At 42.8% G+C, this 15,695-nt stretch overlaps 1 protein-coding gene and 1 pseudogene across 2 annotated transcripts in view; both read right to left on the minus strand.

Moving 5' to 3' along the window:
* tspan4a (tetraspanin 4a) overlaps positions 1-9,645 on the minus strand; it is a 219,993-nt gene extending 210,348 nt beyond the window's left edge. Inside the window, exons 1-2 of one of the 2 annotated variants that reach the window (XM_054771981.1) lie at positions 9,571-9,585; positions 1,904-1,954 (exon numbers count right to left, since the gene is read on the minus strand). The gene's annotated coding sequence lies outside the window, so the exon portion shown is untranslated. Of the gene's footprint in view, positions 1-1,903; positions 1,955-9,570 lie in introns of both variants that reach the window. The other variant, XM_054771980.1, reaches the window with a different exon arrangement.
* Positions 9,646-13,103: 3,458 nt separating this feature from the next.
* Positions 13,104-15,371, minus strand: LOC129178585 (pre-mRNA-splicing factor CWC22 homolog; annotated as a pseudogene).
* Positions 15,372-15,695: the final 324 nt, after the last annotated feature.

Consider the following 15,695-nt stretch of genomic DNA (forward strand, 5'->3'; position numbering starts at 1 on the left):
ACTTTTTAGTTCAGTAATCAGGAGTCAGTAATCGGATTACTTTTCTTAGTAACTGTGGCAACACCGGTGGCAATGGATTAAAGGAACCAGTCCAGGGTGTATCCCGCCTCTCGCCCGAAGTCAGCTGGGATAGGCTCCAGCATACGCCCGTGGCCCTAATGAGGATAAGCAGCATAGAAAATGGATGGATGGAGCGTGATAAATGACAGAAAAGAAAGAAGAAAAAAGTTACAGATAAACAAATAGATTTCATCATTGAGCTCACAAATGTTCTTCTAAATGAATAGTCAATAATTACCAATGGCAATGTGTACAAATACATTGTACTTACAGTGTATAATCACAGGCACGGGGACTATTTTGAGAAAGGCATCTTGTTAGTTGGAAGTGACCCCACATTGCCCATCCATCTTTCCATCCATTTTCTATGCCACTTATCCTCATCGCAATAAATAAATAAGCACATTACAGCACATTTGCTATTCATCATTCACGGCCCCGCAAATTTTGGTTGTTGCTAGTTATCTAATTTCACTGCAATGTACTGCATTTCATGAATGATTACACCATGATATATAGCGACCATATTAGCCTGTTAATTGTAAGTTGTATTTTCAAATCGCTCGCTGGAGAGAGGAAGCTACCTTACTGAAGTGTACTGTGACACTGGCGTTTCATATTAGCTATCTAATAACTCATGTAACGCAGCACATCGTAGTGAAGTCTGTTTGCTGCAAATTATAGCCACTCTAGTCCAGCAACAATTCTGATGGTGACATATGTTTATTGTATTCAGCATACAGTATGGATGGTCAGGAAGTGAGCAAAATAAAAGACGTAAACAACATGACCATATGTGGACAGCGCACCAAATTATCAAAGTTTATTCAACTTTTGGAATCTAACGATGTCCCATCTATTTTTTTGTTACCATCACTCTCTATTTGTTTTCAGCACACTATTACTAAACTACTATTACTATTATTATTGTATTGAGTTAATAGTTGTACCCCATGAATCATGCGTACTGTATGTGTTATTCCTGCAGGAGATGCTGAGCCAACTGAAGTCAACAACAGGAGGAAAGCGAGGCCAAAACATCAATGTTTTTAAAACGTGAAATAATGGTTGATAAAGTTTATACATTTGTTGATTTTCAAGTTTGTTATATTGTTATTTTGTTTGATACATTTTTTTAATTTGTTACAGTGCTGGTTGTTATCTGTTATTTATTAGACTTCTTTGTTGTTTGGCAATAAATGTCACAGTTTGTAAAATGTGTTCCTTCAGTATTTTTTTTTTTTTTTTAAAAAGGTGTTTTGCGGTAGGCTACAGTATATAACAATGAAATCCTGTTTTCTTTAATGTAAATACTTTGTGTATACTGTAAATGCAGATAATGTCCCCGTTTATTAATCACACACTCACTTGAATTGCACTGTCGTTATATTATTGTCCCTTTGCACATCTCATTGTTGTTTAATTACTTCTTAATTAGTTATTTATTTCTTAATTGTCTGGGTATTAACCCAAGTCAAATTCCTTGTTTGTGTAAGCATACTTGGCCAATAAAGCTGATTCTGATTCTTCTGATTCTGAAATAATGTAGAAAAGTATGCACCTTACTTTATAGTAGGAAACATTTATCATGACAAATTGTCTCATCTGCCTACGTCACAGACAGCAAGCGGTGAAGGGTGATGACGTAATGAGAATCAAGTGGTGTCCCCTTTCTGGTGGCTTCTTCCCCTCGGTCCTCGGTTTTAAGAGGAAGGGGTTTGTGTAAGACGAGGGGGAAGGGCTTAAGGAGTGGAATTGGGATACAGCCTTATATGCTGCATAACTTTTAAACCGTGACTCCAACTCCCTCTGTTCATCGATCATCTTATATTGTCATTCATACCTATTTAGGGGTGCTCCGATCAATCGTCCACCGATCAATATCAGACAATTTCTGTAAAAAAAACCACATTATCAGTGTTTGCTGGTGAAGCTAGCTAGCGAGAGTTTTCCGCCTAGCTTCTGGTCTTCAAACTCCAAATGTGACCTTTTACCACAGTGACATTTTGTTTTTAAAACAAACAAGCAATGCGGTTATAGTTTGGAGCTTGTTTTTGTCCCATGGGGAAGCCACAAGTGGATATCAGGTTCATGGGGTACATACTTTTACTTACTACATACTTTCACATACTACATACTTTTTCAAGCGTCACATCTTTACTCTATTTTTGTCATTATACTAATTATGTCTTGTCCACTACTTTCAGCGTCCCTGGCCAATAGCGCTAAAATAAATAAATACATTGAAAAATCAACATTTAGTCCATGTGATCGGTATCGGTATCAGCCGATCTCACTCCTGGATGAACGGTATCGGAATTGGCAGCATAAAACCCTGATCGTAGCATCCCTAGTACCTATACATTTGAAGCACATTGATGAGAGAAGAAGAGGGTTTTGGAGCTGAATGTAATCTAATAATTCCAACAACACTTTTATTGCAAATGTTCGCAGAAGAACGTCAATGTCAAGCTAGCGGGAGAATTTGTAGGGGAGGGGCAGCAAGCCCTGTGTCAAACATTTCTGTAGGGGTATCAATTACTCACAGTTTTTTGCCATTTGCTGTTGGTCCCGGAATGTATCCCTACATCTACAGTACAACACACACTTACAACACTGCATGATAAATTAGAATTATATGATAATATTATTTTGATTGATTAATTGGCATCATGAAAAACATTAGCAATGGGACGTCCTTCGTATTTTTCTGCTAAATATCTGGAAATAACCCCCATAACTTTAATCTGATTTCTTCTAATAGACAATCTAAGACAAAAACTGTAGGTTGATTATGCAAAAAAAAAAAAAAAAAATGGAGATTCTAACCCCTCCAAAGCTATTGTTTTTAAGCCTACTGTATAGAACCAGTGGCACTCAATCCAAGTCATGAAAATTGATTTTCCCTCCAAAGCTACACCATAATATCTGTCCAGGGACAAGACGTGAGTACCTAAAGTCGTTAACAACAGGACAAAAACATAAAACAGGAAATATCCAAAAATTTTGCTTTCTTGCTTTGCGCAAGAAAGCAATTGGAGGAAAAGTCATCCTTTTTACTACGCAGGATGCTTGCATGTTTGTGTACCCACAGCAATGCCAAATTAAACGTTAAGAAAAGATTAAGCTGCTCTTCTACCACCAAAGGGCTAAAAATAACAAGTCCATACTGAATGTAAACCATGGTTGCTATTTTTACAACATACAAAGACAACATTCCAAACAAATATTTAAATAGAACATACAACCTCATTAAGAAGAAAAAATGATGCTCGAGGTAACGATGCGAGGAGAAAAGTAAACATCAGGCAGCAAAGGAAAAAACAAGATTTTGTTTTTTGTCAGTAAACTGGGTGTGAGGCTGGGAGTCAGCGGCAGTGAAAGCTTGTGGGTACGGCTTGTGGTTTTCATTCTGTACTAACGTCAGGGCTGAGTTCTCAAAAGGGAGACAAAATAGACCCTTCAGAATCCACAAGGCCAAGCCGGTACTTCACTCGCTGGGAGGAATGAATAATACAAACAATTTGTGACACCAAATTCAAACTTTTATTTTTACTTGTTTATTGGTAAATCCAGTTCAAGGAAAAAACATCCCTTTTGCAAAAAACACATTTTATTTTTTATTTTTAAGATCATTCCTCTATTGTATGTGGACAATTTGCATCCTCCGACATCATGATATACACCACTACATGTTTAAATTCGTGTATGGCGATAGAGCGCCAGGTAGGGTCGGGCATAGAGTCTATAGTATCAATTGAAACCGGGACTGACATTTGGATTCTCCCGGGATCGTTCAATTTTTTTCCATTTGGATTCCTACATTTGATGCCCAGTCCGCCGGGGCATGCTCCTAATAAGATTACGGATGGTATCCTGGGAGATCTCCTCCCAGATCTGGACCAGGGCATCACTGGATGCATGGAGGAGATTCCAGGAGACAGGTAGTTACTCCAGGAGAGCTGGACAGGGCCGTAGAAGGTCCTTCAGCCCTCAGCAGGATCGGTATCTGCTCCTTTGTGCAAGGAGGAACAGGATGAGCACTGCCAGAGCCCTACAAAATGACCTCCAGCAGGCCACTGGTGTGAATGTTTCTGACCAAACAATCAGAAACAGGCTCCATGAGGGTGGCCTGAGGGCCCGACATCCTGTAGTGGGCCCTGTGCTCACTGCCCAGTACCATAGAGCTCGAATGGCATTTGCCATAGACCACCAGAATTGGCAACTACACCACTGGTGCCCTGTGCTCTTCACTGATGAGAGCAAGTTCAACCTGAGCACATGCGACAGACGTGAAAGGGTCTGGAGATGCCGTGGAGAACGTTATGCTGCCTGCAACATCATTCAGCCTGACCGGTTTGGTGGTGGGTCAGTGATGGTCTGTGGAGGCATATCCCTGGAAGGACGCACAGACCTCTACAGGTTAGATAATGGCACCCTGACTGCTATTAGGTACCGGGATGAAATCCTTGGACCCATTGTCAGAACCTACGCTGGTGCAGTGGGACCAGGGTTCCTCCTGGTCCACGACAATGCTCGACCTCATGTGGTTAGTGTATGCAGGTAGTTCCTGGAGGATGAAGGAATTGATACCATTGACTGGCCCCCACGTTCACCTGACCTAAACCCAATAGAACACCTCTGGGACATTATGTTTAGGTCCATCCGGCGCTGCCAGGTTGCTCCTCAGACTGTCCAGGAGCTCATGGATGCCATGGTCCAGATTTTGGAGGAGATCCCCCAGGACACCATCCGTAGTCTCATTAGGAGCATGCCCCGACGTTGTCAGGCATGCGTACAAGCAGTGGGGGCCACAAAAACTCTTTTTCTTTATTCATATTTAATTTATATATGCATTTTTTTTCTTGGTCTTACTGTCATCTTTTATGTATTAGTATCCTGATTATCACAGAAAATATGACATGGAATGCAGGAAGTGAATAACAAGTGTTGAAATAGATGTGGAATAGATGGGGGGTAGGATTAAATAAACTTTGCTTCTTCCTACTCCTTTTGGACATGTGGAACTGTCAAAGAATGATTCATGAGATGTATTCCATTGTAACCTTCATTTTCAAATAAACTAATAGCAAACCAAACCCAACTCCTTTTGGACATGTGGAACTGTGAACTGTAAATGTGATGTACTCCATTGTAACTTGTATGCATGTTCAGATAAATTAAACCATAACCATAACCATATGTGCAACACAGATACACCAATAGGAGGCAGCCTAGTCCTATTTTAGCCATCTACACTGGAGCCAGTGTTTAGGGCACTTATGCAGAGTGCTGCCACACCTAGAGAAGTCCACAAGTGAGCCACATAACTACACTTGGATAAACAACACCAGCTCGCTGTGACGATTTAAGAAAACACTCAACATTTCCACTTCAGAAGAACTTTTCACTGTGTCTGTCAAAACACCATGAGGCCAATGGAACGTTAACCACACATGCTCTAAAATAACTTTGCATATCTGCAAACTGCACGGGTCTTAATGCAATGTGCAGAAGGAATGTAAACAACAGTTCAATACTGCCAACTGTCCTGTGCCATCAATATGTCCCTTCAACCACACAGGAGTTGATGAACTGGGAGTACACGGAAAAAGGAAGCTGCTCCATGCACATCCTGGAATGTGTCAAGCTGTGTCTGTCACCGGAGTTGGAGATGTTATGAGCAGTCATTAGGTTATATAAAGAGCATGAACTGAGTTTGTCTCACAGGAAATAAAGCAGTTGTCCGTCCGTGATTCAAGACACCTGAATGTTCAGTCGCATGCCTAAAAACATAACAAATGTCAGCCACCACAACCAAAACAATGCCTCCCATGTACTTGTGCATCTCAAGAAGAATAAAGTTTATAATACTGGCATCCATAGGGAAGTTATCACATAGCATCCGAGGCTCTGGCCAGACATAATGGGTCTCATGATAACCTACATTACATACACTATCTGCCTAATCAACTATTTAATGGTTATCTGATATATACTGCCATTATATATTGATACAATATAATTATTTGATACTAGCCATTCTGCAAATGGTAGCTTCAAAATAACCAAGTAAGTTTTTTGTCAACTTTGAATTAGTCCATATGTTTCAGTACTATTTGAGTTATACATTACACAGGAAAGGTGCATGCAAACATGTACATGTACACATGGTTGGCTGTCCAAACAAAAATGAGGAAATTAGTTGAGATTAAACACCACTGGGAGTTTGTGACCTTACTCTTCTAAGATCAGCAGCTTCCTGTATACAAGAAATTGCTGGGCTGATCCTTAACAGTCCATGTCTTGTACCTGCATTGCATCAATTGCACCAGTTGGCTGTTCAGCCTGAGACCATATAGTGTTGAGAATAACATCAAGCAGTCTACACCATGCCTGTGGTGTGAATGTCAAGGTTTCAGAGTTGAGAGTGTTTTAAATATACACATGCACACATTAAAGTGTCCTTAAGTAGTGCTTCATATGCCAGGATTTAGTCATTAAGATCCATGTAGTATTAGGGATTAAGGCTAAATTAAAAATGCAACATCTGGGCCCTCAGCCACATCAAATACATTCATCAAAGAAATCTGACCTCTAGATTCAAACCTGTCAAAATGGTGAACACTGCCACAGTGCCATGCTCGGTACTATAAACCAAATCCCGTGGGTGGTCTTCACCTTTCAACCCTCCAGGCCTAAGCCAAAAGCTGACAGACCGAGCTACTGCTACAAAATAAAATATGACAACGTATAAATAGAGTAATTTTCTTTGTGTTGGTCAAAATTGGACATACAGTATATTACACATTATATTGTACAGCGTATTACATTCAATTGAAATTGGAATTAAAATAAATATGACAGTAAAAGGCCAGTTTTGCTGGAGTTTAGCCTAACATTGGTATTCATTTTCTACCACGTGTCCTGGTCAAGGTCACGGGTGAGCTGGAGCTCACAACTCACCTACCATTAGTCATATACAAGAAAAATTCTTTATCCTACCTCTCCATTTTAATAAAAATAGTTCAAATATTTTTTTAATCATTCTTCTCATGAACAGTCAAAACAACCAAACCATCATTTTCCTGTAGAAGAGTAATACAGTGAAGCCTCCAAAGTCGATCTGCTCTGTGACATTGTAGTTCTAATTTTGAAACAATTTTTCCCCACAGAAAATAATGCAAAGTCAAGTAATTTATTACTGGCTCAAACAAAATAAATAAAACCCGTACAAGCAATATTTTAAGTTTTTCTTCCGCTATCTGGGCAGCAGTCTCAGTAGGGAAGCCAAGACTTCCTGGTCTCTGGCCAACTCTTCCAGTTCAACTGGGGGGACCCCGTATCAAACGCTTCACCAGGGAGGCATCCAGACAAGACCGAGCCACCTCAACTTATCTCTTAGGGTGAGTGCAGCCAACCTACAAAGGAAACTCATTTTGGCTGCTTGTATCTGCGATCTTGCTCTTTCGGTCACTACACAAGGCTTGTAACCATAGGTAAGGTTAGGAACGTAGATCGACCATTAAATCGAGAGCTTTGCCTTCCGGCTTAGCTCTCCCTTCACCACAAGGGTGGAGTGACCGTATCACTGCAGATGCTGCATCGGTTACGCTGTCAATGTCACGCTCCAGCCTTCCCTCACAAGTAAACAAGATCCCAAGATACTCCTCCACCAGGGGTAAGGCTACACTTCCAACCCGAACGGTGCAATCCACCCTTTTCCAGCTGAAAACCATGTCCTCAGATTTGGAGGTGCTGAGTCTCATTCCAAAAGCTTCACACACAGCTGCAAACCACCCCAGTAAATGTTGATGAGGCGATCAGGACCACATTATCTACAAATTGCAGAGATGAGATCCTAAACTGGACACCCTCAACCAGGGGCGCTGTATGAGGGGAAAGTTAGAACAATTCAAACAATACAGATGTGTGGCAACGAGGAATGCTCCGATCGATCGGCCACCAATCAGTATCGCCTGATTTCCGTAAAAAGATTTTTAAATTGGCATACACTGATAAATGCTGATAAACGCCGACCACAAAAGCCGATCACCTGTGGCTAGTACAATTGCAGTCCGCAGAGACCCTTTTGTGCAGTGTAGTGTCTTGCCCTAACTAACATCTTGGGCAGTGTCGTCCTCCCACTTTCCTTCAAAACAAAAACAATCATGTCTGACTGGTGGAACCTAATTGCTAACACATGCCACAAAAACTATCTTGCGGTGGTAGCACGTTAAAAAGCAAATTTCCATGCACCCACCCATACCCTTGCAAAGGTGTAGAGCTGACCCAGTGTTGCACAACCATTTGAAGAGCCTCACAAACACCTAATAAAGAAGCAGCAGAAAAGCGTTGGCAGAGCAATACTGTCACCTTTGGTGTTTTATATGTGCTGTATTATAACTATCAGCAGGTAGCAAGAACACATCTAGAGCTTAGTGGTTGTTTTGTCGCTAGTACTGTTTAAGTAATGTTATATTGTATTATGTTGCATCTAATTGATTTTCACTTCATTCTGTTGGTCATATTGTACCATACTATGTCACAGTAAGTAATATTAACATAGTTCTGCTTCTTTGCCATCACTGGCACCCTTCTATGGTGACATCATAAAAACACAAAAAGCCAAAGGAAAGGCAAAACACTTCATTGAAATTTGCAGATGTCTCATAACACGGCGTTATGCATGTAATGGTTTGGCCCATGCAAGACTTTTGAGGCGTATTTGTTTCAGACAATGTTGGTTACAACATACGGGGCATTTGACTTTGAAGATTCCACCTCTCCCTGGAATCCAAGGTAAAATATTCTTTACAAGTCTTTCCTACCTTCAATACATTTGTGATATACTGTAAATGCACCGTTTTGAATACTGAACCACTTTCGAAAGGCTGTGGTACCTTTGCAAACCTAGCATAAGGCCGCATTGTGAGGCAATGAATTCCACTGAAAGACAGTCATGGCTTTCAGGGTAAGTCCTGAAGCCCACAAAGTTCCTGTAAACCCTCCAGAAAGAGAAACTGAAGGGAGGCAATACTTTCAGGAATGGTTGGTATTCTGCAATGTTGTTCTTATCCACAAGATTATTTCTGTCTCACACCAGGGTGTAGGGAGACATGATTTGGCCTATCAGAGCAAGAGCTCTGATACAGTATCTACTATGTAACATGTTTACAAAGGGAGCTTTTTTGGGGCCGGTAACTATCCAGTGAAACGATAACTTAGCAACAGAGTGACTTTTTTTGGAAGATGCACAGTAAACTTAAGTATGATTCATGTAATTGTACCCTCATTGTAACTAAGAACATCATTAACTCAGAAATTCACTCAAGGAAGGTTAAAAATAAATCTCATAATTATACAAACTAAGCTTACGAAAGGTCAAAGTTAAAAGGTCTCTAACATCAGAAAACATAAACACAACATAAAAAGTCTGAACATGAAGAATGTTTGTTTCTATATTGCTGTATGCATTTCAAAAAAGCGACAAATACAAAAAGGACTTACCCTTTTATTTATGGCACACTCTGCACACACTCTCCGAGTTGTTCTTTCTTCAGTGTGGCAAAACTTCCTAAGCTTTTCCTCTCCAATGAGCCTCTCTCTCCCTCCTTCCACATGGGGGCCACATGTGACTGACGTTCCACCTGCAAAAACAAATGCTGACATCTAGTGGCGGCTAAAACAGTAGCACTTTAAAGCAATATTTATTGCCCTCCAAAGACGGTACTTTAAATTCTTCCTTCAGTTTTTCTGCCCTTTTTTTTTGTTCTAACCAAGGTCCACGAGAACATATACATATACTATAAACACAAACTTTTCCATTTTAAATTTACAATAAGTATTTTTTTGGGAAAAAAAGTTAGTTCGTTAGATTTTTTTACACACATTTAGATGATACGGAATGTTAAAGTTGATGAGTCTATTCATTGCACTTATATGCTGTCCCTTGTCGGCTACAAATTACAGGTTTTAAAACAAAAACAATAGAAGAAGAACACCACCGGCTAGTAAATGTGACCCATCGTGGTTTAAAGAAACGGACTGAACAAATAACTATATTTTACACAAAGTTAAGCTTTGTTTAAAAAAATGTAAAAATCGTTTATTTTATCCCAATTAAAATAGCTGGCATTCATGGCTTTCACTGTCTCACCCGTACAGGTCCGTAGCACGTGCACATGCACATGGCAGTCTCAGAGAAGGGACTGACAATTTGGAGTCATGTGTGGATATGGTAGGCCATAGGCTATAGGCAACCTTCAGCATCAAAAGAGCCATTTGGGCTCGTTTCGACCAAATTAAAACCCACTTGCCGCCTCAAAGCCTATTTGACTACTAAACTGAAGTGAAAGTTACATAGACGGATTCTTGCATTGTCACGTTTCTTTTATGTCTTCCTGTTCCTCCTGGTGGAGTGACGAGCGACACCTGTTGCCACCCTGCAATTAGTCATGTTTCTTACACCTTTTCACAAGCATTCTCCACCAATTTCAGATCAACATTCGTAACAAGTGTTGTAACACATAAATTAGTTCTAGCGGATTGTTGGGTTTTTTTGCCTTTATTTGTGTGAAACCATTTTTGTACTATTTGACACAAACCTGAATTTATTGGTGCATGTTTTGGAGTAATAGGAATACATGGGAAATAAATTGTTCAATCATTTCTTTTTTAGTTTAAGATAACAAAATTAACAGAATAAATGAATATCAATAAATATCTTTATAAAATAGAAATCTGTCCTGCTTAACTTAAAACAGAATAAATTCAGTGTCCAGGTTGCAGGGGTCTGCCAACTTTCATCACTATTAGAGCTGTCAACTATTTTGTGTTTTATTTATGACTGGCAACATTTAAACTGTACACTACTTTATTTACCAACCACATCTCCACTCAAACAGTGTGGCCATTGTCCTTATGCTATTTTGTGGTCATTTGTCATTATATAAAGGCATGAAGTCTGAATTCAACAGTTAAAATAACAAATAACTAAGAGCTGAATGAAGCAAATATTCTTTGACCCTTTAGTGAGCTACTCAATATTTGTATTGTATTTGTACTTTATTTATCCCACAGCGGGGAAATTCACTTGTTACAGCAGCAAGCAAGATACGCAAGTAAAGAGTAAAGTGTAAAGAATGCATATTGACTACAACATGGTTCAGGTGGTGCAGGTGTTGTAGAGCCTGACAGCGGTCGGTATGAAGGACCTGCGGAACCTCTCCTTCTTACACCGTGGGTGTAACGGTCTGCTGCTGAAGGAGCTGCTAAGGGAACCCACAGTGTCATGTAGCGGGTGAGAGGTGTCGTCCATGATGGATGTCAGCTTAGCCAACATCCTTCTCTCCCCCACTTCCTCCACGGAGTCCAGAGGACCGTCCAGGACAGAGCTCGCTCTCCTGATCAGCCTATTGATCCTGCTCCTGTCCCTGTCCGTGCTGCCCCCTCTCCAGCAGCCCACAGCATAGAAGATGGCTGAGGCCACCACAGAGTCATAAAAGGTCCGTAAAAGAGTCCTGCACACACCAAAGGACCTCAGTCTCCTCAGCAGGTGGAGGCGACTCTGGCCCTTCTTGTAGAGGGTGTGGGTGTTGATGGACCAGTCCAGTTTGTTGTTAAGGTGAACACCCAGGAATTTGTAGCTGTCTACCAACTCTATGTCCGCTCCCTGGATGTTCACCGGTGTGAAATGGGATGTTTTCCTCTGTAAGTTAATGATCATCTCCTTTGTCTTGCTGGTGTTGAGTTGCAGCTGGTTAAGCTCACTCCAGCTGACAAAGTCCCTGATGACCGTCCTGTATTCCAGATCATTCCCCTCTGAAACACAACCAACAATGGCTGTGTCATCGGAGAACTTCTGGATGTGACACTGTGTGGAGTTGTGTGTGAAGTCCGAGGTGTAGAGGGTGAAGAGGAAAGGGGAGAGCACCATACCCTGAGGGGCACCTGTGCTGCAGAGTACCATGTCAGACACACAGTGACGGAGCCTCACATACTGTGGTCTGTTGGTGAGGTAGTCTATAACCCATGCAGTCAGGTGTTGGTCTACTGCCACACTCTCCATCTTCACTCTGAGTAGTGACGGCTGGATGGTGTTAAAGGCACTGGAGAAGTCAAAAAACATGACCCACACAGCGCTCCCGCTGTCCTCCAGGTGTAGCAGTGATCTGTGCAGCAGGTAGATCACTGCGTCGTCCACTCCGATCCGAGGCCGGTAAGCAAACTGCAGGGGGTCCAGCTGAGTGCCTACCAGGGGTCGCAGGTGCTTCAGGATAATCCTCTCCATGGTCTTCATCAGGTGAGAGGTCAAGGCAACAGGCCTGAAGTGGTTAGGCTCCTTGGGACGCGGTGTCTTTGGTATCGGGACCACACAGGAGGTCTTCCACAGGGCCGGGACTTTCTCCAGGCTCAGGCTGAGATTGAACAAGTGCCTGAGAACTCCACAGAGCTGGTCAGCACAGTCCTTGAGGATTCTAGGGCTGATGCCATCCGGTCCCGGGGCCTTCCTTGCCTTGATCTTCTTCAGCTGACTCCTCACCTGATCATCAGTTATGGAGAGGGGGGTAGAGGATGGCTGGGATGGGGATGTGGGGGTGAAGAGTGCTGGGTTGGTAGGGGAGGGAGGTGGGGCAGACTCAAATCTGTTGAAAAACAGATTGAGTTCATCTGCCCAGATCTTGTCCCCACTGGCTTGGTCTCTCCTCACTCCTTTACCATGGCCTGTGATGGTCTGCAGGCCTCTCCAGACTTCCCTGGCATTATTCTCCTCCAGCCGCTTCTCCAGTTTCCTCCTGTAGCAGTCCTTCCCCTTCCTGATCTTATGCCGGAGTTCCCTCTGGACTCTGCACAGCTTCTCCTTGTCCCCCGAGTTGAAGACCCTCTTCTTCTTATTCAGCAGGGCCTTAATCTCAGAGGTCACCCAGGGTTTGTTGTTGTGAAAACACCGCACCAACTTGGAGGGCACAGTGTTCTCCACACAGAAGTTTGTATAGTCTGTGATGCAGTGCGTCATGCTGTCAACGTCACTGCCATGGGGACTACAGAGCGCTTCCCAGTCTGTTGTCTGGAAGCAGTCTCTGGGCCTCGCACTACTCTCCTCAGACCACTGCTTCTCAGGCCTCTTCACAGGGGGTTGTTTATTCACTACTGGAATGTAGTCTGTGACGATCATCAGCGACCCCTGTGATTGTATCAAAATCATAAGCCTGGACACACTTTGTGTTTATGTTCATTAAACAACCACACACAAATAGTGTTTCGGGGACAAGATATAGTTAGTATAATAACAACAACACGCTTGAAAAAGTTAGTACGTACACCATGAACGTAATATCCACTTGTAGCTTACGTGTGGGACACAAACAAGTTCCATTAATTAGTTCCAGTTCCAGTACCACTCTCACTGGCGCTTTTGTTGCCATTGTTTATTAGCTACAAAGGAAGCTAACAAGCGTAATAGGTGACCAGCGTCATGGTTTCTTACTGAATTGACTCACCAGAAAACACTGCCCCTTCCTCTTCGGTGGAGAATTACACAGCACATGCTCAACTCCAACACAGAACTTTGAAAGACTCATAATGGGGTCAGAAGAGACGCTGTAGTGACTATGCGGAAGTATAAACCAGTTGGAGCCACAGGTTGCAGACCACTGTGATATGCTATACATTCAATGATAGCTAACATTAGTAGCTAAACTTTGCCAACTCACTAATAATAGCTAACATATGTAATGTGTGTGTGTGTGTGTGTTTTTTTTAATGGATAGTGGCGTTCAATGGCTGAGCAGAAAGAGGGCGGGTTTCTACCACAAAACAGAGAGAGACCATTATGTTGAGATACAGTATTAAATATAGTTTTCATCCAGAAATTCTACATTTTTACATTTCATGCACAGCACACACAAGGGGTGTAACGGTACCTCAGATTTAAGGTGACAGTTTCATCCATGTTCCCTACGGTAAGGGAACGGCTTTCCTCATCTTCTCGCTGCGTCCTTTTCTCCTCTTCTTATGTTCGGACTACCACCAGAGCTGCTGCTGGCCAACAAGTCTGAAGAGTTCGATTCGTTGGAGGAGACTGAGGAGGAGGAGTCAGAGTATTCCACTTCCTGGTTCTCAGTCATGCTCATCTTCGGGGTGTCCTTCAGATGTTCCCTCAACTCATCTGTCAGTCCGCCCAGACCGACGGATGTGAAGAAGTTGATAGTAAAGCAAGTGTTCCTGGGATTATCACGAGTTAAAGGACCTTCGACTCCAAAGTCATATGTTTGAGGCGCTGGTTGAGTCTGAGAAGGCCAATGTAGGCACTCAGCCCCTGACAACAACAAAGATCTTTCTGGAGAACATGGTGGTCTCCTCACTAAGGTTGATACATTCCAACACACTTCAGGGTCAATGTCGAAGTGGTGAGCAAAGAGTCAAGCCGTATTCCTCAGCTTGTTGGTCTCCAGTCAGTGAATGGTTTCATACTGCTCTCCATGTACTTCTCCACGTACTTCTTCTTTAGCAAATAGAACCTGCCGAAGCAGTCCAGGATTATGTTGCAAAGCTGACTGTCAGGCATGTCCATCTTGATATGCTTGAGAGTACATACCTCAAAGTCCAAACTGGACTGGATCTGGAGGTAGATGGCTCTCCTCAAGGCAACGAGGTTGACCTCAATCGGATCAAAGATGGTCACCTTCTTGTCTTCTCCCTCCTGCTTCTCATCACTCTCGTCTTCACCATTCTCACTGCCTTCTGCAACCTCGCCAAAGTGTTGCTGTTTCCCCGGCCCAAGATGTCTCTCTTCAGCGTTTTGTGCTTCTCCTCGTTTTCCAATTGAACACATTCAGGATGTCTTCTGTGTTGAAGTCATCATCCAACGGCAGTTTGTGTGTTAACTGGTCGTCCTCATACACCAGGTCCAAACCCTCCGGGATGACAGGGTAGTCCTTGAAGCCATCCTTCCATCTCGATCATGTACTGGACCCTAATGTCGTTGACCGACCAGCAGAGGACGTTGCGGAGACATGTGAATATGGTGTTGATCCCACAGGGAGGTGGGGACCTTAGTCAGCTTGAGGACCAGCTCTCCAATCTTACGGTACTTGAAGTTGTTCATGACCACAACGGTGGTGTACACGTCAGCGACGTTAGGCAACATCACCTGAGCCTGCAGCACCAAGTGAGCCAGCAGACCCCTCCTGGACGATGTTGGACATGTTGACTTTGTTGATCAGACCATTGATGGACTTTTTCGGAGCCTCCCAGCTCATCTTCTGATACGGCAGGTTTCTGTTGTCCGTGATGTGCTGCTGCATCATGTGTAGCTTAGCAGGGGTGGGTGGTGTAAGCCCTGCCCATCCAGGTCAGGATGGGACCGGGACCCAGCTTCTCCTTCTTCTTGGCCAGGGGCTCGTAAGTCGCCGTTGGGGATGGAATTCCAATCCCCTGTCGTCATGGCAAGCCATAGCTCTGTTATAACGCTCTCTAGACCTGGACCTGTCTGGGCGTCTGGAACTGTCGTTTCCCTTGGACCTGACCCTCTCCAAGGACCTGGATTTCTTCAGCTCTCCAGCTTCAGGCAGCTCTTGTTCCCTGGACTTTGACCTGGATTTGGATCTTCTGATTTGAGCCATGTTGCTCCT

This window comes from Dunckerocampus dactyliophorus, chromosome 3, assembly GCF_027744805.1.
Source record: "Dunckerocampus dactyliophorus isolate RoL2022-P2 chromosome 3, RoL_Ddac_1.1, whole genome shotgun sequence".
Taxonomy (NCBI): domain Eukaryota; kingdom Metazoa; phylum Chordata; class Actinopteri; order Syngnathiformes; family Syngnathidae; genus Dunckerocampus; species Dunckerocampus dactyliophorus.